The 24,371-nt window shown below is 40.7% G+C and overlaps 1 protein-coding gene across 7 annotated transcripts in view; it reads left to right on the top strand.

The window, feature by feature from the left end:
* LRRC3B (leucine rich repeat containing 3B) overlaps positions 1-24,371 on the top strand; it is a 212,321-nt gene that overhangs the window by 182,853 nt on the left and 5,097 nt on the right. The window contains exon 1 of one of the 7 annotated variants that reach the window (XM_035556459.2): positions 773-808. The exons of the other annotated variants lie outside the window; for them this stretch is intronic. The gene's annotated coding sequence lies outside the window, so the exon portion shown is untranslated. Of the gene's footprint in view, positions 1-772; positions 809-24,371 lie in introns of those variants that run through there. 7 annotated transcript variants of the gene reach the window in all.

A 24,371-nucleotide genomic window follows, 5' to 3' on the forward strand; every position in this document is an offset into this window, starting at 1 on the left:
ATTGATTTTAGGATCTCATATGTGAAGGTCCTTGGGGAGAGTGGGAAGAAACTCTCGCTCTGCAAGTGATACAAATTAGGTGGCTGAGGCGGAGAATTACTTTAATTGTATCTGGAAAAGAAGGTATTAGAAATTAGTCTTGATGACAGGAGTGTGTCAAATTAATACATTATGTATTTTTGGAATTATACAGTGTGTCATAAGCCAATTTTGTTCCAGGGGAAATGTGACATCTTTTCCCTTTGTGGGTGTTTCCAAAAAGGTTGAAAAGCAAGGAAAATATAAACCAAAATGCGAAGTTGTCAAATGGAGGAGCATGCAAAGAAAGGAATTGACTGTGCCATTTAAACTTTATAAATCAGCGATGTACCCTATCTCTGAAACCCTTCCAGTAGCTCTATGCGTTTAGACTACTAGATTTGTTTTCCATTTTCGGTCTGTTCCAGGGCAATGGATTTTACCTTGACCTGTAAAGCCAATCATATCCTTTTACATAGCAGTGACTTCCCAGAGAACAGGAGCATAAATCTGCACTGGTGCCATGAGGTACATGCTGTGCCTCGCAGCGGATCTGTTTTTTAACTCTCAAGAATGTGTGCAAGAGGATTTTGCTGGGCTGCTGAAAATATTTGAACTGCATTTTTACATATCGAAATTTTGTTTCCTCTGCTTCCAGAATATGAACAGTTTAGAAAGGAAATATAGAGCTAACATTTGCAATCTGAAATGTTCTTCCTTTTCAGAAAAATATTGTTACTGTAATCCTGTTGGGGAAGAGGAGCTATCCTTTCCAAGACAGTCGGTATAGGTATGAAAATGATCAAAAGGCTGACAATTAATAATTATCATTCGCTGGTGCTGCTTTGCTTCCAGTATACTGAACATATATTTTGGTGTGGAATTAAATCCAAGTCTCTCCAGGGGCTATTGCTATTTTGCTAATGCTAAATTAAAGCGTGCCATGTGCTGTGCACTGGGGGTGGTCAGTAGTGGCTGGACGGAATTTAATTGTGTGTGTGGCAGGGGTGCTCTAGATCACTGCGTGGTAGGTGTGATACAGCCGCAATCTGGTCGGAAAACAACCTTTCACAGCCCCTTGTCTTTTCATGAACAGGAGGGAGACATCCCTTGGCTGCTTTCCACCCTGCCCTCCAGTGAGGTGGTCCAGCTCCTGCAGTGGGCTTCCTGCACAGCCACTGTTTGTTCCTTCAGTTCATCACCTACCCCTTGTTTCTAACTCTTCCAGGCCGCAAATACTTAAAATTAGGAACGAGTGGATTAGAAGCCATGAAGCAGAGATGGAAGCTGAGATACCTTAAAAAGGAGTAGGTAAAAAAAGCACGTCCAGATTGGAGAGGAATGGAACTAGTCTTTATGTCCTTCAAAATTACCTTCTTATTAATTTGTTGAAGCATTGGTTTGGAGGTATCAATACAAAAATGTAGTACTGTATCCTTTTTGGGACCTGCTGGTGTATGTTGGAAGTCCCTACATAGCATATCATCCTCTACTGCCCAGTTTTGAGCACTCAGTGTATCTATTTTTTTCTTAATGAAGTCCTCACTTTTCCTACCAGTGTGTTTTGAGCTTTTTCACCGTACCCAGGCTAGCACAGTCAGCGCACAATGTGCTGCAACATGTTTGAGCTAAAATAGTATTAGCAGGGAGAAAGCCACCAAAATTAAACCTGTGAATCTTGTGTCTGAGCCAGCAGTCACTGGGTGAGGAAGTTTCCTGAAAAACATAGATAAGGTCCCTATTCCCAGGCTTTCCTTCTTCCTATTCTCTTTCCTTCACTGAGGACTAAGCTAACTCAGGCAGCCATCTACTGGTTACAAATAGGGTTCAAAGGAGGGTGGTGAGCATGGTCTATGTAGCATGCAGTAACTAAAGGGGTAATTCATGGGATGCAACGCTCAGAAAGGTATTGGCACAGGTGGGGCTTTGGGGGAAAAGTACCCATGGTGTGTAGTGCACCCACAGTGGTCTTCAGGGAAGAGCATGCTGCCTTGGGGAAGGAGCAAGAGCTGCGACTTGGTGCAGGTGCTGTGGCTTGTTCAGAGGCGGGAGGGCAGACGAGTTGGAGAGGGCAGTGAAGCATCCAAAAATATACATTTGGCTAGCATGAAGTTATTATGTGGAATGGTGGCATTTTGCTAATTTACTTAGTAATTTGTGATGGCAGTAGCTGAATACTGAACAGCATAAATCTAAGCAACTGGCATTTCATGCTTTGGTGAAGAGAGAGTGGGTGAGTGAAATAGCAGGGGTAAATTGTGAATAGAAGTGAAACCAATATGTGCAGTTTTCTCTGAACCTTCCCACCTCTTTCTTGGTGTAATATTGAGCAGCTGGGGCTGTGCTCTCTCAGCTTATCATCAGTAATCAGACTATAGATCTCTTGGGATGTGTTTTGCTTTCAATTGTTTTGGTGGAAATCTAAAGTTATTGACTAGATTATTTGCATTTAGACCAGCAAGACTGCAAAGAGAATTTGAGCCTTTTTTATCCGTGTGGTTGGTGGGAAGCATTCTCATTTTACATGAGTCTGCTGTCTTTGCTTAGCCAAAGAAACTTCTTCAATATAAAATGAGAGAGCATTAGCACTATAGTCATTTTTTTTCCTTCTGTGAGGAAAATTGTACTAATCCTAGCAGGGCTAAAACTGAGAGTTCTACATTAATTAGAAGTAATTTTTTATTAAAGAATGACATTTTCCTAATCTTTGATATTTATGACACTTGTAAGAACATAGGACACAATGCTTGACCAAATTAGTTACAGAGGTGTGTATTGCTGGAATTGAACTTCTTCAGCTGCTTTCCACATTTTTCAGGGAGATTTTCCCCCTTGGATTCCATGGAGTTTTGCTTTAAGTGGTCCACTGGGTTCCCCCTCTTGTTTTTTAAAGCTAAGCTAGGTAGGTGTGTTTACGAGTTGCTGTCCTACACTGCTTTCTCCAGAGGTGTCATTTAGAAACTGGTGTTCCATTCATTATAAAGCTTACCTTGGTCTGTATCTACAGTTTGGTCTGTTGTTCAGCTTGCAGACTGATGACTCATTCCCTTCCCTCACTGGATAGTTGCACCCATTCTTGGGTGGGTTTTTGTAGAGAGCTAACCAGAAATGTTTACCGCATTCAGGATAGACTGTAATTCCACAGAGAAGTTTCTTTTACCAAAAAAGAAAAAAAGGGTTCCTGTGACTAAACCGTTTCTAAACATCATTTATCTTTTTTCTTATGCCTCCACTGGGCTTCACAGTGTGTGCAGTACAGGTAGAATATTCTCTGCCCATTTCTAGTATGCATTAGAAAAGTGAGGGTGTGCAGAACCAGAGTCGTGCTTATGTTCAGGAGCGCAGTGTAGTGAAACCACCAGAGATATCCATCTCACAGACAATGGAAATCCATGTAAAGAAAGTAATTCTAGTGGGATGTCCACTGTATTTCCTGGAATTTTCTGCAAAAGAGCAGTTTTCTGCATGGCATGTCCCCACATGACTTAGCAGCATCCCAAAGGTGTGAATGCCTGTCTCCAGAGAGCAAGATATGCAGAAGAGAAGTGAGAGATGAATAGATGTGTGGTGGAGGGAGATTCGGTGACTAACTCTTTATTCCTGGAATTGCACCCTCAGTATGAAGGACAGCATTAAATATGTCCCAGATAGGCTCCTCTTACTACATCTTTACTGGGAATTAAACCATTTTCCCCATGGATCCTGTACCAGAGAACTCTTCAGTAAGGAGTAGTGTGCCTCCAGATTTAATCATAAATCAGCACTTACATAATGGATTATTTCTTTATTATACACCAGTTTCTTCTGTTCTGTGATATGGGTTTCAGATGCCCCACATGTTGATTTTCTTCCCTTGCCATGTGGTCCTAACGCATGGTGAAGGAAGGGCATTCAGACATGAATTGTTTTATCTCCCAGAATCTGTCAGTTTTCCAATATCACTTTTTTCTTCTCGGTATCTCTGCTGATATTTTTATTTATTTTTAAAAAATAGCACTTAGGGCTTAGATTGTTGCCTTAAAACTGGTTGTTCCTATTCACTGTTTAAAAATATCATAGTGGACTGCAGCTGAATGAATTATCAGGATATAATATTGCCTTTTTGTAATTCTTTTTTTTTTGTGTGGGGGGTATTTGCTTATATTAATGTTTTTGTTTTGCTAGGTCTATGAAGATTACAAGCTTTATTTTATCTAGGCAATTCAATTTTCAAACTTTTGTCTGCTGGCTTTGAACAGTAAGGGGGAATTTGCAGTGAGGAGCTGTCATGGAATTTGAAGAGTATCTTTATGCTCAGGGTAAATAAAGAATCTTTTTTTGTGATTAGGCAGGTGTCTCAGCCAGTGCTCTTGCTGATGGTATCCTTTAGAACTAACCCAGATTATAGTATTGTGCAGACTGCAACAACCAAGTGATACCAGGCATTATTTTTGTTATCTGCTTATAAGTGGTGCCTTTATGGAGCCTTTAAAAGCAGCATAAAGAGTTAACACTGAGCACTCTCAACCTGTCTTCCAAATGCTGTGTTCATACCACTTTCCTGCTAGCCACATGGGACCAGTCTTCATCTAGTTAACACTTCTTGGGGCCGTTTGGAAGGCCTGCATGACCGTAGTATGCAAAATCTTTCCTCAGCCTGGCTGCCAAGCCGTGTTTGCAGAAGTTAGAAGTTGGAAGGTGAGATTCAAAACTGGGATTTTTCTAAGGATAGTTTACTGGTGTCTGTCAGAGCACAGGAAAGACAGCCTTCTGTCTGATTGTATGTTGGACTGTCACTTACAGTTACTTTCCTTCTCCATTTTATTTAACAGTCTGGCTGCTGTTGAGCTTTTGCAACAGTGAAGTCTGTTGGATGACATTCTACAGAAAAAATTTGGCCAATGGAGGCTATGAAAGAGAAGCATGGGCTAATTCTGTTTAACAGCTTGTGCAAAATATATGTAGGAGTGTAAGGAAGAAACTGTCACTACTGAATCTCAGGAGAAGTAAGTGTAGGAAAAATGTTTAGAATTTAGGGAAAAAAAGGAGAAAATGGTGTGCATGGATTGAACGTGAAGCATTAAGTCTCAGTTCAAAAAAGGAAGCCATCCAAATGCTTTTTGAGAAATTGGTGCTTTTCAGAGAGCATATTCTGTTGCATCTTGCTAGTGATTAAGAAGTTTGCAGGTTTTTAGTACACATCATAGTTTTACCACATGCCATTACAACTTGCTGACTAAAGTTAGTGAAATTTGTTTATACCAAGAATGAGCAGGACATGGACAAAGACGTTGACTGATTGTATTCTTTACCTTTTTGAGAGACAGAAAATGTTATTTACAAACAATCTGTAGAAAGCAAAGGGCATTTCATTGATAGTGTTATGTGAACGCCTTTTTTTTTTTGTGTGTGTAATTTTGTATAAAGACCAAAAAAAGTAGGGTAGCTTGCAAGCAACGCCTAAAACATGGCTTTGAAAAAGCGTGGATTGCACTTCTTTGAAGACAGCAAAATATTTACTTAAATGAATGTGACCCATTTGGTGCTGTAAGGGAAAATGTTTTTACACTTCATTTCCTCGCTTTACCATAGTATTGAATCTTGCTTACTTTTCGTGGTCATGCATGAATACACTGTATTTTTATGAGTTATCTGGAAATCTGCATTTCTTATGAATGGACCTATGAATTAAGAATGCTGCTTTAAAAAATCATTTCAGATGAGATTAAATTTAAGATCAGAGTACTCATTATTAGTTCTGTTTCATAGATACTTCAATTGTATTTTTTCCTTAAGCTACATACATGCATACATCTACTCCGTTTTTGCAGCTGTCTAGCAATATTTTGTCTGTTGTTCTTTTCTACGTTATTTTTCTGTATGCATTTTTTTTCATCTGTCACATGAAATGAAGATACAAAAAGTGAAATAAATAGAGAAAACTTTTCTAGGAAATAGCTTTTCGAGTGGATTTAATTTAGTTCATCAAATTAATAAGTCTAACCAGAAAAAGTGAACTTTTTTTTTATTATTATTTTTTTTGTGGAGAAGGGTGAAGGAAGTTTTGAGAGAAAATTGTGAACCCCCCCAGGACAAAATCTGCAAGCAATGACTTTTAAAATGTAGCCTTATGATCACATGATCAGAAGGGACTCCCTCTCCCTCCCTCTCTCAAAAAACCAAACCGAAACAAAACAACAACAAAAACAGAAATAAAAACTTATTGATGCTCCTATACCAGTCCCAATCACTTTTGTTGGGATGCTTTTAAACCATTTTTTAATAACAAAGGGCAACCCCATCTCACCAACTGATGATTGCCTGGAATTGTGTATTTAACTGCTCTTTTCCATCACCCTTTTCCCACAATGAGCAGCAGCAGGCAGTGGTTGCCAATGCTCTGAGGTAACATCTGTGGGAAAGGCTGCCATAAGTATCTGGTGGGCTGCCTTGTTTAGGATTTGTGCTTAAGGGAACTCCTATTCAGCATCCACAGAAGTAGAAATTGAAACTGTTGCCTTGAAATGTAAACCAAAATCGTTTAAAGCATTTAAAAGGAATTTGTCTGCTATCAGTCTTTGGTAAATTTTAAAGATATTTTCTGTTACTGCAAACATGAAAATTGAGAAATTGAAATTGTGCATTTTTTTTTCAAGGCATTAGTTACATGATACCATGATGTAGCTCCTTTGCCCATGTGCGGAGGTTGTCTCCATGGTAGAGACTCTCCCTTGCCTTGGAAAAAAAACTGCTCAGCAGTAGGGCTCCTCTTCTCACCTGCAGGTCATCTGGACCTGTAGGAGTACAGAGCAGAAGTGATAACTCTTGCTTTTCCAGCATCTAGGAGCACCTGCACTCCCCTTCAGTCTGGCCTCCTGAGAGCCACTGAGATTGCTAGTTCAAGCAAATATCCTGATAGAAATTTTAAATGATACCAGGAGATGAAAATAATTCTGCTGGCTCTGCTGGAAGATAGCAAGTGAAAGCCACAGAGGATCCCTCAGTGAACCTGGTCACAAGATAACATGTCCAACCTGGGGGCTCTCAGTTTGGCAAGCTGGGGACCAGCAGGATAAAAAGCCTTTTTTCCTTTTAAGGCCACAAAACCCAACAGGAGCCTTCAGGGAAAACCTTGGTGGCTTGTTCCTGCGGAGTTCTTTTCCCTTGGCACATATTGTATCTATTTCTCTAGAGGACATGAGTTGGCCTCAAATTTTCCAAGACAGGATTGTAAGTGAAAGATGGAAAAATGTATTTCCTGTTACAATCCATTTGGCTGGCTTTTTAAAATTAATAACAAAAGGTGGAATTTTAGAAAGCTTGTTCTACCATGGCTCAGTTCAGCTCCCCCTGAAACCACTGGGACAGTTTACATGATACTCAAGTAGGAACAAAGTTCAGCGTTGTTTGTTTTGCTTTGTTTTATTGATTTTTGTTTCTTTTTATTTGCTCGTCTGTTTGTTTGTTTGTTTTAAGCCTTCTAGCTACACTGTTTTTGATTTTGTTCTGTAATTTGGGTGCAGAAAATGGAATGAAAATCTTTGCTTCCCTTTCGGTGAGCTTAAGCGTCATTTTGGTGCCAAAAATCTTTTTTAAAAGGCTTAAACTTTCTTCCTCCCTCCCTTCCTTCAGCAGCGTTCTGAAAACAGATTGTGTGAAAGTAGTCACGCAAATTAGTGTTTGATGCATTGAAATCAGTTAGTTGCTTCATTAGGTTCTTAAGAATTTGTTTACCAAAAGTTTGGCCATGTGTGACTTGTTGTCACTTTAAAAATCTCCTCTCAAGAATTTCCAGATAAGCTTTTTCTGTATGCATATTTATTAGGGGCCATTACCATGTTGTCAATTCTTACTCAATTTGTTGATTACAATTCAGTGATATAAGTGAATAAATATTTACAGATTTGGTCCTTTGCTTTAAGATGCTATTATGAGTTAAAAAGAAGACCACTAATTTACTTTACGGTATCATGCCACTGAGCAATAATTCCGTATCTTCAACATTTGTTTGCTAGTATAACCATTTCTCAAGAAGCACTGTTGTTGTGGAAACCAGCACAATTTTAATTAATGTTTTCCACTATGCACCTTACAATTAATATTTTAAAAATAGGACATCTGTAATTGGACTTTCTTTACTCACACGATTCATAATGAAAACTGTGCTCAATGGTGAGATGTTTTGTAAACCCTGTCTAAATGATACCAAACCTCTACAGCCAAATTCTGCTTTCAAGGTATGCATTCGTAACTCTCATTTGCAAGTGAAGTGCCATGTGAAATGCATCTCATCTGTACAGACAACACAGATCGTACAACTATGTATAACATAAATAGGAAATAAAAACATGCTTCAATAGGACTTAAATGCTGTGCTGGACAGCTTAGAATTATCTCTGTCTTAAGTTGTGCTGCTTTCAAACATTTTTCCTTGAATTTTAGTTCTTAGAGATGTAAGTGAAAGTAATCACAGAGTGGCTCAGACTGGAGGGCACATCTGGAGACAGCTTACTTAGCTCAACTTACCTGCTCAAAGCAGGGTCATCTAGAGCAGGTTGCTCAGGACCAGCAGGATTTTGAATATCTCCAAGGATGGAGACTCTGTATCATCTCTGTAAAACCTGTTCCAAGTTTGACCTCTCACGGTTTAAAAAAAATATATATATATTTTCTTATGTTCAGGAGGTGGAATTCCCTGTATTTCTGTTTATGCCTGTTGCCTCTTACCTTTTTGCTGGGCACCACTGAGAAGAGTCTGGCTCTGTTCTCATTACTCCTGCCGATCAGATATTTACACACAGTGGTAAGATCACTGGCTGTCTTTGCCACAAGGCCATGTTGCTGGCTTTTGTTCAACTGGGAGTCTACCAGGACCCCCGGATCCTTCTCTGCAAAGCTGCTTTTGACTGCTTTTGTTTGTTGTTGTTTTGTTTGTTTGTTTGTTTTTCTGGTAGGAGTCCATCCTTCTAGCTATCAGAGATACACTTAACATGCTTTAAATGTAAACCAGTTTTTTGCAGAATGTAGTTATTAAATATATACACAGTTTGCTGGTAGACCTGTATTTAAGGCTAAACTACTGAAGTCTCTCCATGATTTTTTGTTTTGTTTGTGCTTCTCCCCTCTCCTCTGTGTGGCCTGGCTGTGTGCTGGCAGCACAGAGGTGTCTACAGGCAGCACAGGGATTTCAGAGCTAGTTTTAATGTGTCAGAACAGCAAGTTGGATTAGTCTGCAGTCACGTTCACGTAGTAGTGGAGTTGTTGTCTGTGCCTGAGCACAGTTGTTTAAGCTAGCATGGCTGTAACAGTCCCAATCTACGAGCACTTCTGTGCAGTTGTCAAGCAGGGAAAAAAAAGGAAGAGCTAAAAAAAAGCAAAGATGCTGTTTCCATCTCAGCAGGACCTTGACAGCTCCCGAGCTCAGCAGGACCTGGAGCTGCTGCCTCGCAGGGTGCAGATGCAGGTTTTGGGCTCCCAGCTTCTGACAAGCTCTGAGCCCAGCAGTAGCTTGGCAATCCCAGCGCTTACAGGGTTGTACAGCACAGATCATCCCTTTCCTGCTGAGTGTGTGCCACCAGTGGGAAGTGTAGGTTAATAAGCGCTGTCCTCCAAAGGGAATCTGGATATCCCCACCGAGTGGAGTCAGAGCTACAGATCTTTGTCAGTGTTCATCTACTCTCCCCATGGGACTCCATCAACTTCAGGTTAATAATAACTTTTAAAAATCCCTTCTGCTCCTCAGGGTTCTTTAAACCGCTCTCAGGGGGTTGAACAGCAGTGAAGACTCAGACTCAGCCTGACATCATGTGAAGGTCTGCTAGGGTCGCTCCCCTTCCTGCACGCAGTGGGAATGGCTCTGAGTGGGAACCGTGGCACTGCCTCAAAACTGGTGGGAGATCACGTATGTAGCGGTAATTAATCCCAGGAGAAGGTATGCCATCTCCTGGGCTGCTTTCTGCTGGCAGTGTGAAGCAAACATTAGCAGTACATTCCTCAGCATATCTTCTGTTGTTAATCCGCCTTGCGGAGTCAGGGTTGCAGTGTGTGTTTGATTCATGGTAGCTCACTCACAATGTAACCTGTATTAGGCATCTCATTGTACAGACACATCCTATCCCCTCCTCTCCATAACCATCCAAGCTTCAGCTTCTAATCAGTACTAAGAGCCCGAGCCCGAGTCCAGTCAAGCAGCAGTCAACAGGGCCACTTTGTTCCCATGTACATAAGGGTTTGTGACCGCCACTGCAATCAAGAAGGGAGTTCTCTTTATTTTGAAGACAGCTGACTGAAAGTTACAGATGGAAAAACTTCTGAAGGAAAAAATTTAATCTTTTTAGTAGGAGAGGCAAATGGATGTTATTTAAATTTTGCATTTTGATTGAAATTTTTCATTTTTATAACATTTTACACAAGTTGTTTTCTCGGGGTTTAATTTTTAAAAAATTTTTAAAAGTTGCATCAATAAAAATATGACTTACATAAAATTCAATTTTATCAGAAAACGTGTGTTCCAATAACATTGAAAAATGAATTAAAATGTCAATAGCAACCTTTGATACAAGCATTATGAAAATTGCAGCAGAAACATGAAATGACTTAACTGAAAGTGTCATCGTAAAGGGAAGGATGTGAAATTATTTTTTTTCTCTTCATCCACCAATTTTGAGCCATGTGTACATTTTAATAAGTAAATGTGGAATGTAAAATTTTGCCTGGGGAGTATTTTAATAACTTTAAATAAAATAATTATCAGCAGGTTTTAAATATTTTTTTTCCTCTCATCTACGACTAACATTCATTCTAAGAGAAGGCTAGTATTTCTTTTGTTATAAATAAATGATTGCACTATTAAGGCAGCTGTTAAAGCCATTGATGGAGAACTAATCACTCATTCTTAATGAAGTTGCTTGTGCAACCATAGCAGTAACTTTGTAGTATGAAGTAACAGTCTGGTGAGTTAATATTGTAGATGAAGTTGTAAAACACCTTCGGGGCTGGTTGTTGACTTACCCAGTTCTCCCTATTTCACGTGAGATGTTTGCATCTGCAGAAGTGCATTTCAGTGTTGCAACTTTGAAGAATTTTAGAAGGGTTGTTTGCATGAGGACATTTTTTTTGGTGGAGGGAGAGGTTGTATATCCCAATGGAAAGGATAGCAAGTGAAGTGAGTCATCATAATTGCCTGCAGGATTTGTTGAGACTCATGCCCTGAGGAACCGTGTGCTTGCCAGAACGCAGTCTCCTGGCTTGCCATAGCACAGCTGATAGCACACATTCCGCATCCTCTGTGGTGGCCATGAAAGTCAAGAAACTACCTCAATTTATTTTGGGAAGAAGTTGCTCTAACCCTAAAGAATTCGTTACTGAGCAACGTTCCAGTTAAGGCTGGGACTGTATGCATTCCTGCTGAAGGGATACGTCCTTGTGCCTGTTCTTCTCAAGAATAACAACTGCCTTTTTTTTTTTAATTAAAGTAGTTTCTTTTTCCTTTCTCTAGTGACCGTACATTTGGGAGAGGGTGTTTGTTTTGGAAGCAGCAAGGCAGCTGATAGAGAGAAGCTGATTGAACAGCACAGCACAGACGTGGGGCTGAGGTCTACAGGAGTCCTGTTGATGAGGGTGTGTGTCCATGGTGGTGACAATATGGGGTGACTATTAATGCTGTGACTACAAGTGGTTCCCTTCTGTGCTCAAGAGAGATACTTCAGAGCACCATGAGAACCCCGGGGGTGCAGTAACACATGGCTATTGCCTGGTGGACACTGGCTGCTTTCAAATTCAGATCATCTATCACAGGTCCGCTTGAAAATTGGTTGACATTGCTGTGTTAACTGAGGTTTAACAGTGGGCTGTTCCTCAGGCTGACAAAGATTGACAAAGATTGAAATAAAGGGTTGCAAGGACGGGCTTCTCTGTGAAGCTCAAGAGATGTAAAATCTGACGTTTTCCGTAAGCATTCTTGTGGGTTGCAGACAAACTTTTCCTGGACCAGACTCTGACTGGCACTGAAGGTGTGCATGGCACTACTGCATTGTGAAAGTCTGTTTTATTGCGTATGGGCTGATCTGTTATTCTCACCATCAGTCAGGGTGGAACTGGAGTGTCCCTTTGGCTGACTGAAAGGGAGAAGAGAAGGAGCAAGAGTGCAGGAGGTGCTCAGATAGGAACCAGCTTATGGATATAGGACCGGCATTGGTGCAGCAATATAGTATTGCATCTATGGCAACTTAGGGGTAGGGGAATAAACAATGCGATGCTTCCTGTGATGGGGAGCATAAGAATAAGAAATTTAAAAGTGCAGCTCTTAAGTGGTATGGTTTGTTTTACCGTTTGTTTTACCATTCCTCATAGTATGTAGACATACTACATACTCATAGTATGTAGACTGCGTTTTGATAGCGTGGTTGCATAGCCCATTTGGAGTTGTCTGGGTGTCCTGAACTGTTGACTTGTATTCAGATGTGTGGCTGAATGCATAAAAGAGGTAAAGGTGCCTTTGCAGTTCATTGACTCTTAAAAAGAGGAAAAGGAGGGGGACAGTTTACCCCTCTATTGTTGAAAATATGTAAATATGAGGTAAGACTATGCTGCTGTCCTTGGCCATATCAGTCCATCTCTCTGCCATATCAGTCAATGGGAAGCTGGTGCTGCTGATGGTGGGTTGATTCACAGCTTATTTCAAAGCTCCCAGAAAGATGGTGTAGTTTATAGTACGTTAATGCTTGGCAATTTCTCTGGGCTCCAGATTGTAAGAAGGTTGCTTGCAGGCTCTTGAGCTTCAGTGGCCTCTCAGATGACCCCTGTGAAACTCCCATATGGGGCTTCCTCACTTCACGGTGAGAGCACAAGTGTGACAGCAGTTTCTTGTTCTCTTTCTTTGCTCTTCCTGCAATTCCACAGACAATTCCGACTGCCATGAACACTCCTGTACATATCACCACTCTTCTATCCCCCATCTTTATGTCCTTGAATTGGTAGTCTTGTCAGTGAGATAAGGACTTTTTTTGTTGCTCAGCCATCTCTATAAAGAGCCCCTATAGCCTAACACTTGTTTCTTACAGAGGAAACCAACAAGCTTATGAGCAGCTTTGAATTTGTATGCTTTTATTTGTGAAAAAAAAAAAAAAAGGCAAAAATCTTAATTTTAAAAGAATGCCCATTTATTTATCTGCTCTGCTATTACATTTCATTGCTTATCCTTTACTTTTTTTTTGGAGGAAATTGTTTTGGGAGAGGAACTAGTGATCTGGTTTCACCTACCACCAGCCAGAATATTTCTGGGGAGCGTGTGGATATGCAGGATGCATGCTGGCAGACAAAGCCACTCTTATAATTATGCTAAACACACCTCACCAAGAGTTGCTGCTGCTTCAGGAACCAGAAAAGAAGAACGATGTACATGTGCCAAGTGCTGAGGACGGATTCATTTTCTCGGACGTGATTTTTATATGTCTTGTTAGAAATGAATGGGTTAGCAACCGGGGAGGGATCACAGGTGACACAGCAAGACTTGGCATACCAAAGAAAACCTGGGGCCACCTGGGCTCTTGTACTGAGTGAAAAAAATCAGTTTTATGACTCTCCTGGAATCAGACTGAAATGAGACTGGTAATAAACAACTTCTGTGCTAATAGCAGGGTGCCTTACCATGCAGGTGGTTTGGAACAGAAGTGAGTGCCTTTAAGCATTGTTTTATGGTGTTACGCATATCAGACTGAAAAATGGCCACAAGCTTTATTACTTTAATATTAACGCTTTTTCATCTCTCCCTCTTGCAAACTGCTGCATTCATCCATTACAAAGTGGCTGCCGTTTTCCCCTCTCCTGCCATGTTTCACAGCGTGAGGAGGGAAAGGTGGGTGGGTGGCAGGAGGACAGCTGAGGACGTGATGGCGCTGGAGCCGAGCCCGGGCTGCCTCCAGGCAACCTGTTGAGGGGCCTTGCAAGGCCCTTAGCGATGGGGCACCAAGCCACCCCATGGCTGACACTGTCTGGTGACCTGTGAGGGGACTGCAGCTCTTATGAGGGTTTCTCCCATTGGGGTTTTCTGTCCTCCCTCCTGCTCCGAGCTGGCTTGGCAGTGCAGGTGTTGGTAACCAGTCCCCCCAATGAGGTAGTCCTGCCATGTTTGTGTTGTGGCATGGCTTTGAGCTCGAACTGCCCTACTGGAGATGGCCTGTGTTTTTTTGTTTGTTTGTTTTGTTTTGCTTTTTTAAAGCCTATTCTTGAATTCTTTTCCCATTCTAAATATGTCAAGTTGAGTTTATCACAGTGCCAATATCAACTGTAACCAGAGCTAAATTAGCCCTACTGTTGGCTCTGCTTGGTTTTCACTTTTCAACAAGCCTTAGTAAAATAAATTGTGTCCCGCTTGTCTTTAAATTTCATTATCATGACCTAAATTAATTTGTTATAAATTATTTCTACCTGAGCTTCTTTGGCTGTGAACTTGCAGCCTCCAGTGTCTTGCTCATTGGATCATTGCCCAGCTAATCAAGACTTTTTCTTCCCAACTCTTGCTTTTTGTATCAGCTAGCTCCGCCAAAGTCAAATTGGCTGTACAACCTCCATGGGGACGCACAGAAAGCTGATGTACTCTTGTCTTTAAAATAAGGTATTTATTGAACTGAGCTTTGGTCTCTTCCTGTTGTGCTCTGGTACTGCTAATAAAGACCTCTTCTCTCTTAGAAAAGAGGTGACCTCAGTACTTTTTTCTCATCTGGGAAGCAGCCATTGCAATTCTTTCTTCTGGCTCTTCCTTTCTTTTCTTTTCTCCTTGGGAAGAATAACTGACTGGCTGGAAAATCTCTTCTCACTCAGTATCAAGCAGCTGTGTCTTGTTTTTGTTTTTAGCACAGCTAGATTTCATGTCTGATAAAGACTGGTGTTTATTTCCACTGAGAAATGCCAATCCATTTTTTCTTTAGAGCTGTTCCTATTATTTAGTGATTGTTGATAAACAACTTTTATTTCAGCCCCCTGAACGCTGAAGGCTCGCCTCTCACCAAGCTGCTAAGTTGCAACCAGGCTAAATATTTTGCTGAGTAAGGGTCAGAGAACCCTTAGAGGATTTCAGCCTCCCACATCAAGTTGTAATATCAACTTTCTATGATCATATGTCCTCTGAAGAGAAATTTATACTGTGAGTTTGTTATGACTTTGGAAAAACAGTGCATGGTTTTAAAAAATAAAAGGATTTTACCTGACTTCCTGGGAAGCCTTGGGGATGCTCCAGAGCAGTCATTTTGGAACGAAAACATCCTGATTGCTGCTTAGGTGGAACACATGTAATTTGCAAAGACCTTTAACGGCAGCCGAGGGCCTGATGTAACTCACCAGGATGTTAAAAAAAAAAAAAAAACAACTAGTGTTTCTAGCTCTCATTTGGAGACCAGTGGTAACATTCAACTGTTTCTGATGAGCAGCATAACAGAATCTTTCAGTATAGCCTTTCTTTTGAAACCTGTGTAATTCTTGCTTGCTGTCTAGGTCCTGGTGGAGCAGACTTCTCAGCTAGATTAGCTTCTTCTTGGAAAAGTGTGTTTAACTGTTACAGTGTATATTGATGGAAGTGAGTTTTCTGGGTGCATTCAGGCTCTGTTGAAGGCACTCTGTTACCTCCTGGTGTAGGGTGGTACAAGTACAGCTCGTACAAAAGATACTGCCTTGTGCACACAGCAGTCTCCTCAGTTCTGACATGCTCTAGCCTGACCTAAATTATTGGGCTCAATATGAGGTTTACTGGTAAAACGATACGTCATATGATAGGCAGGGGGTCAGATTAGATGATCTAATGGTTCCATCTGGCCTTAAACTCTTAATTAGGGAAATGCTGCCAGCACAAGATGGCATTGAAGCTTTCCGCTGCTAGATTCTGCTGCCCAGGAGATCCTCAGATGAAATGGAGCTGCGGAGGTTGTGCTTTAGCTGGCCTTTTCCTTGGGCTCTAATGCCGATAGCAGCCAGCAGAGCTACAAGTGAGCGTTGGGTCCTGATGGGAAGCTGCTAGCCTTGCTTTCACGGAAATACAAAAGCCCCATGCCTAACTCTTCCAGGCTGTTGCATGTTCAGCTTGTAGAGCTGTAATGATATCTAAATATAGGACTAAAATCTATTATTAGCCTGGTACTATTGCATACATTGAGAGAAAAAAGATATGCTTCTCTGGCAAGCTGATGAAGAAGAAATTATAGTTATTTGAAGCTGTTCATGGATTAAGGTATTAAAATTGGGGATGCGTTTTTGTTGGTGAGTGGTTTGATATGGTAGAGGTTTATGATACTTTGCTTGACATCTTTGGTGCAGAAACGTGAAGTATATATGTGTGCATTGTTGCAGATGGGCACTTTGCTCTCAGCTATACATGTCGATAGTGTGCAGGCTGAATAGTTTCAAATAGTAATCAAACAGTTTCTTCAGCAAGCCCAAATGGCTTGTAGTCAGTGCGTCACTTGGTTCCAGAAGGTTATTTGAATGTCTTCTCAAAGTTGTTTAATTGTGTGTTGATCTCATAATTGTTCCATACTTGCTCTCACCATTTTCTGAAATTAGTTGATACTTATCTATTTTAATTTTTATTATAAAACATTGCGTTATTGTGGTATATAGCCTTCACTTTAACTTAAGAATTTGTAATTGGTAATTTCAAACTCTATAATTTTTCTTTATATAAAAATGTTATAAACTTTTTTTTATTTATATGTTACTCTACTTTAGTATGCATCTTAGAGGTCCTGTTGTTATACTGTTATACACCCAGTTTATTTGAAAGCACAAGGAGCTGAATTAATAACTGCTGTGCTTCTAAAGCACTGTCCCCTACTGCTAATTTAGTTTGTGGTTTCTTCCCCCCTCTTTCAGATATTTTTTCATACAGAGTAATTACTGTGGAAGCATGTTGCTTTTCTTTGTGGTCTCATCTTGTGGATTTTAATCAGATTGTTTCATTTTAATAGTAGCTTCTACTGTCCTGGCTTCTTTTCTTACAAATTCCTTGTGCCATAGATTATTGCTCTTTTTTTTTTTTTTTTTTTTTTGGTCACTGGGCAGTTGTGCATGGAAAGAAGCAGCCTTGGTTTCCTGTAGTTTGACACAACTAGGTAAAGCAGATCCCAGTTAACAACAAAAGCATATGAAAGTGGATGCTAAACTATGTCTGTGACACTGTCTCTGCTCACATCTCTATTTCTCTTTGAGGTGTTTAACCCTAGAGATGGTCTCATCTGCAGTGACCTGTAGCAGTTACTGGGGACCTGCTCTGTGGCAATGGGTCATTTGGAAGAAGCATCTTTTAGTCACGTTCTGCTTCATTTTCCTCTTCCCTTGCCTGTCTTACTTTGGAATCTGTAACACATCTTATTTCTTCTAGGGCTCCCTAGTGCCTGGGTATCTGCAACCAGCAGCTGTCTTGCTGGCTGCTTCGTGCAACTGTTGTCAACTTTACAAAGCCGCTAGCATGTTCCTTGCTGAATGGTCCCTTCAGGTTTGCACGCTTATTTCTGCCTTGCTGACTTTATTAGCAGCAGTTTCCCCAGCTTAATTACAACTTCTCTCTTCCCACTGTCTAGTAAGTTGCAGAAACATTTGGATGAACCTCAAATGAGCCTGAAGATAACAGTATGCAAAACCAAATAAGTGCCCTTAAAAGTAGAATAAAGGTCTCTAGATGGTCTGAACCTTGCTTATCTTTGAAAGGGGGTACCTTGAAGGCCTGTTAGTTTCTGAGAATACATTCTTATTACTGGGGGTTAGATTTACAATGTGCAAAACAAAGAAAAAAAAGATTTTAATTTGGACAAGGACACCATCTGCAGTCACCAGATGCAGTTACCAAGATTAAATTGCAAGACTTGTCACTGATTATGCTGGTAATCATTGAGGTGATCAGTATAATTATCTTGAGATCAAGAAGACGTTTTCTCTGATATGATACTGCAGAATTGAGTTGAAGGAGCATCCATCATGAGCTACTGGGTAGAGTCAGGATATGGCTCAAACCAATCACTTTTCTTATAAACTTGGCTCATGTTCTTTTATAATATGGGAGAAAAATATATCGTCAAATATAGTGAAATTGACCTTTTATGTCAAAAACATTTTACATTGGATTCTATCAGATTTGTTGAAAATCTACTGCAGTGCCTAATCATGAAAGGCATCTGTGCATTCAGTTCATAACCAGGCTGTAGAATAGACTTTATTCTGGGTCTTTTTATTTGGAAAAGATAAAGTATTTCCATTTCAGATTATTTCAACCCTTAAGAATATTTTTTTTCTAGTGTAAATCATCTGGAGGATTGGCTTGACTGCTGCTGGAAAGGGTTTTCTTGCTAGAACAGAACAGTTAGTGTTACAGAAAATGTGACTGAGAATTGATGGAATATGATCCTAAACTCTAAAAATGGTTTTGAGTCTAATGCACACTAATAATTAATCTAGAAACAAATTATATGGCTTTGGAGAACACTTTGGACAGTCATTTGTCTGTGGTGGAGCATTTCCCTTAAGTGTCTGTAATATGGTTCTTCGTGTACTTATACAGTAGTAAAAAAAAAAAGTCCATTTCACAGATATGTTTGCTGAGGAGTGACCAGCTTATCCTGAGCCTTTGTTCATTCTTTTGTAGACCATCAAGCCAATTTCTTGAAAAGACAATGATGAACAATGTTCAACAGTTGATGATATTCAGCTTGTTTCTTATATTTCTATTTTTTTGCTTACTTCATGTTGATGCTACCTATGCACTATAAGTATATGTAATGTTTTGGTTCCTTTTTCAAATGGCATAGGTAGGCATACAGAATGTTGTTTATATTTCCCAGTAGGGTGTATTGCTCAGAGAAAGCATGAGAACCCTTCGTAGTCTAAATCGTCTGAAAAGGATGCAGGCAATAACTGAGAAAAGTAGGCAGCATTAAACATCGTTGAAAAATCAAGGGATGGTGACACTAGAAAAGCAAAACTGTATCCATTCTTTGTTAGGGCTTGAAAGAAAGAGAACTAAGACCATCCCTGACATCTGTTCCTTTAATTTCCATCAAGCATATCAGATTTCATTCCAAGGAATATGTTGCCGCAGAAGACTTCCAAGAGCAAAGCATCTTAGGAAAGATAGGAGATAATGGCTAATATTTTTCTTGCCATTGATCTGTTCTTAATCTGCTAAGCTTCACACAATTATTTATCAGCAGAGAATTATAAAATAATTTCTGACGAGATGAAAAAGGAGAAAAGTCAAATAATTTTTTTATCATGAACCCAACCCATCAATCTTAAAGTGCTGATTCATTTGCCCACACAGTATAATTAGGTAAGCTGTTAATCCGTAATAAAGAGTGATACATCTGGTGATCTCACAATCAGAAAGTAACTATAGCTTAAAATGTTCATTTGGCTCTCCTTAACCATTCTATTACTCTGTTAAGAGAGGGTAAGATCTATAAACCTGTACCTATACAGTATGCTTCTGCCACTAGAAATGTTTTATGATGAGCAGCTATTAGAAAGATATCTATACAGGAAGGTTTTGGGGAACAAAATGTTGATGTTCATTCTGAGTGCTGTCTTGAGGGAGAATATTATAGTTTGAGTACATTTGGTATTTCATTAGAAAATGAATCCATTATTTAATTGAAGTTCAGGCTCACAGTGATTAATCATGACATTTCAATTATTCACTGAATCAGTGATCTTTTGCACCCCTTTTTTCTCACCTCATTTGCTGTTGGCTTCTATTCATTTATTTCTGTTACTGCTTTAGGATTCCATTGTGCCATGCTCTGAGATCCTGAAAGTCTTCCATTGCTGGAGACTTTCTTTTGGGAATTTAAATCATCTGGCACCTTGCAGGCAGCTCTTGGCATCTCCCTGGTTTGCTGCTTATAGCATTGTGACTGCCTACCTTCAAGGTAGCTGTGGTGAGAAACAGCCAGGCAGCCGCACTGCGTTTAGGGAGTGCCAGAGAAAGGCGCCTGAAAGACGGAGGTTGCCAGCACCCTGGCTCCAGAGACTCGACGCCAGATTCTTGTTTCGGATGCTAAATTGAATTCCCTGGCAGTATCCTGGAGCCAGAGAGAGGGCTGAGTTGTCCAGCTTGGAGTGTGTGCACAGCTAGTGAGATTGCCCTTGACTGCAGCGTGCCAGGATGCCTTCCCCTCTGACAATACACAGGCTGTATTTTTATTTTTTTTTTATAGAGTTGTGTTGTTTGTCTGGAGGAATTCACTTGGTACCCATGAAGCTTGTCATTCTGTAGTGAGCAGGCAGCACAGAAATCAGAAAAAAATGCTGTGTTCTCCTTTGGGTCCTGCTGCTCCTGCTCAGCTCCAGCTTGCAGTTATCCTCACTTTCCAGCTCTTGGAGCAGCCAGGCAGACAGGATTTCACGTTGGTTTTATCCTCCAGTGTGCACAGACCCTCTTAGCCTCCAGAGGTTCAGCTGTTCACAAAGACAGCATGCAGGTGTGCAGGACAAGCCAGTGTGTAGCTTACTGGAAGGTGTGTACTAACCCATAGCTAAAAATTAATAGGATGCATGGAAATAATTCTTCCTGTGGAAATCTTCCTGTTTTGGTTCTTTGTAAATATGGCATCTGCAGCTGGTTGGGAGTAGTGGTGGCAAAGCTCTTTGGTTCAGGTAAAATTGTCCTGTCCTTAGTTCTTCAGCAAACTGGAGTGTTTAGATGGGGGAATCACCTATGAATTTTAGCCTGTAGTCTCCAGCTTGTGCCTATCTTGTTAACAGAATCACTGCAGGATAATGTTTTTAGATGTAAGTTAGTGTATGGCATTATGTGACTATATTAATGGCAAAAAAAAAGAAAGGAGTACAAAGACATAAAATACAGCCATGTTTGGATGTGGAGAGTAAGGCTTGTTTGTGCATATGCAGTAACAAACTGACTGGCATTACAGGAAAATGAGCTCAAGGAAAACAATTCATTAAAAAAAGGAGTATTTTCTTTGTCAGTGGATATTTTGAAAAACCTGATTTAAAATAAAAGTATTCGATATGGCAAAGCTAAGGCCCATTTTAATAGAGAAACTGGTGACTAGATTTATCAATGAGCATGTCTATTCTATATACAAAGACAGTCAATGTCTTCAAGACAAAAAGCTAACAATAATGCCTGATGTTTCAAAGCTATAAAACATCTCTGTAATTGACTAGAAGTCAAATAGAACAATAATCGTGCTACAGTGTTCCCTTTTAATGGATTGTTAGTTATAAAATTTTAATATTTATTCAAATTGCAAGTTTGCTGCAACAGATACCTAAGAAATTAACCATATAGGAGTCTTTATTTCCTGGGCTTTTCTAATTCTGTATGAGACTTCCACTGTTAACGCATAAGAAGTTACAGAAGTTTGTCAGGAGTTGGACTGGGCTTTGAAAGTTGTGCCTTTTTTGTCGGGATCTGTTGAAGGCTTCTAGGACTCACTGAAGCTGAGAGTTCCTTCTGAAGACACTAGAGCTGTACACACAAGTATGAGCAGTTTAGTTTCCTGTGGGGGCTGTACAGGTCATATACGAGGAGGGCGGGAGGCACCATGATATGTGCAGCCCATCTGCAGCATAGAGGGCACACAGCTGCTCACAGGGGTGCCTTCATTATTAGCAGAAAAGCTGGGGATGATTGTGGTGGATTCTGTGATCCCAAGGAACGTGGAGCTCTGTGGTGCAATGTGGGGTCTATTCTCAAATGAGGACCGCAGATGAGGTCTGTAGAACAGACATGCGTACCTGGACCCTACAATCCACAGGTTCTTCAGAAATTGGCTAGTGTGTAATTCTTCTACACTGTTATTTCTGAAGGTCAAAAAGTGACAGAACAAACAGATTGAGTGATCATTACACAGCCAACAGGCCACCCCTGTGGCCGGTCTGTTGGCTTCTGTCTTTTTCCTCTTGCCATTCTTGCTTGCTGGTTTGAGCATATAGGCTCCAATAACAAGCAATTCCTCTCTAATCTTGGCACCTTCAGTAATAACAAATACAAACTGTGGGCCCAGATGCTGAGCATCTCTGGTTAGCTGTGATCCCACTGACGTTGCTGGAATGAGAATTGCTGTCTTTTTCATCAGGGGATCCAGCTTTGATGACAAGAAGAGAGATTATTCTAGCACATTATTGATAGAGAAAATGGAGCTGCTATCTCCGAATTTCCTTCACAGTGAGACATGTGTGACATCCAGCTCTCCTTGCACACCACGAGGATGGTGTAGTTGCTCAAATGCCAAAGACGACATAATTTAGCTTATGGAATCTGCACAGATGGTCAAGCCTGAGATGGAACTATCTCTTGGCGTAAGAGATCAGCAGTGAAAATCCTTTGTAGCCAGACTTTCTGACCCTAGAATCCACATAAAAATCTGTAGGGGGCTGACGGTTATGCTCTCCCTTTCATACTGTGCGTCCAGGCTTGACTCCACAAGCTTGCCTTGTCCTTTGCCCTCACCATCTTCCCCCAGGATCCAGTGCTACAGTAGTTGATCCTAGTATCACTCGTGTTTTTGGGACAGGACAGCAATCCCGCTTATGCTGGACACTTTGCATGCTTCTGCCTTTTGTTGTTTGTAACTCATTTTGTGTCATGCCTTTGTATTCCTGCCATGTCTTTGCAGCCTTGAGCAATTTCTGAACCTACCCGGGGGATAAAAACTTCTTGTACCCCTGGGACTGTATGTTCCCCATTGGCAGTGCTGCACTCTCTTGTTCTTGGGTTTGGGCTCCAAGAGGGCAGGTGCAGCTAACTCACCCCTCCAGTTTTCTGTCAGATAACTGTGATGAGCCTATCAGGGCCTGGAGAAGGAAAAGGGGAAAGAGAGGGACATTGCACAGTGGGTAGGGACAGGGCTATGATAGGAAGAAGCATGTTTCCTGATGTCTTTTGTGCTCAAAAGGAGTCTGTGCTTCCACTGCAGCCTGATGCCATAGCACCTTCTGTCTTTTTTGTTGAGGTCCCATGAAAACACATCCCAAAGAAACAGCCTTTTCCCAAATTTATTTATGCAGTTGTTATTGCTAGAAGAGCACATTTCGCCCAATGTCTCTGGTAGTTGGCTTAGGGAACCAGAATGGCTTTTTAGGATCATATCTTTCTCCATTTACCATTCTCTGCTTCTTTGTGAATCATTATGACAACAACAATTAAATGTCTTCCCATCTCCTATCACTGAAGATTCTGAACAATCTGCGGTCTACTGAAGGCCAGTGTGGTATTGACTACAGAGAGCTGATGATGATTCCTTCCATCACTGTTGGACAGCAAGCAAGAGGAGCGATAATACTGTGTGTGAGTCTGGGGGCCTTATGTTTGCATGAACCTGTATGATACTGTTCTACAGACTTCATGTGCGTCCCTCATTGCTGTGATTTAGGACAGGAATCATCCTATCCGTATGTTTGTATTAAATGGGTCAGGTCAGCCTTGTCTTTCTCTTGTGAGATCGTCCCTATGAATAAGCACAAGAGCGATATTCTTGATCCTTCCTCAGCAGAAATGCTTAGGAATTTTTGCTTGGGTAGTTTTTTGTAGTGCTTGAAAATAATCTTTGGAGCACCTTATTGCAATCTAGATAGACAATGTATGGAGAAGGAACCTGATGAACAATCAGAGAGTGAGTTTCTCCCTCCTCTCATTTGGAAGGTGGAAATTTCCAGGAAGAGTGTCATTAACAAGGGGCTCCAATGACTTCATCTTGGTGGAGATGCAAGCTGATCCTGACAGCTGGGGAGGCTCTGTGTGTGTGTTTGAAATACTGTAGGACAGCTCTTAAGGCTGATTTTGGTCTCTGCTTTAGAGTACTTGGCAGTGCCTGGCTTTAAAGTGCAAGGGACTGGCAGCTGCTTCTCTCTGACTTTTCATGGGGGCAGAAGCTATGTGGAGTGCCGGTGACAAACTGCTTGCATGTGTGTGAGCACTTCGGTAAAGACTGAAGAGCTGCCACATAGACTCTGAAAGCGTCCACTCTAAAATAGAAAAAAAAAAACTATTTCCCATTGCCTTTCCTTTTCTCTTTTGTTAGGTCAGGCATCTTTAGCTAAATATGCGATTGATTCTTTTTTTTATATGCCTTTTGTTGTCTTAGTATTGTCCAAAAAAAATTCTCAGTCTGTTTCAGTGTCACTTTTGTGCTCTTCTCTGTGATCTTTATAGCATTTCCTTTATCGTGCTCTGAAGGCACAATAGCATAAATTAATATCGAAAGTAGGCTTGTTATGGCCTTTCTGTGTGACTTGGCTAAATCTGCAGGCCCTTTTTTCCAGATGAGTAGTCAGAGGCATTACTACTTCTTTACCTCACTACATTTGTGTGGGGAGGAGTTATTAATTAAATACCTGAATCAGTAGTATCGCAGATGCTAAGCACTCAG

The sequence above is a fragment of the Cygnus atratus genome, chromosome 2 (genome assembly GCF_013377495.2).
Source record: "Cygnus atratus isolate AKBS03 ecotype Queensland, Australia chromosome 2, CAtr_DNAZoo_HiC_assembly, whole genome shotgun sequence".
Classification (NCBI taxonomy): Eukaryota; Metazoa; Chordata; class Aves; order Anseriformes; family Anatidae; genus Cygnus; species Cygnus atratus.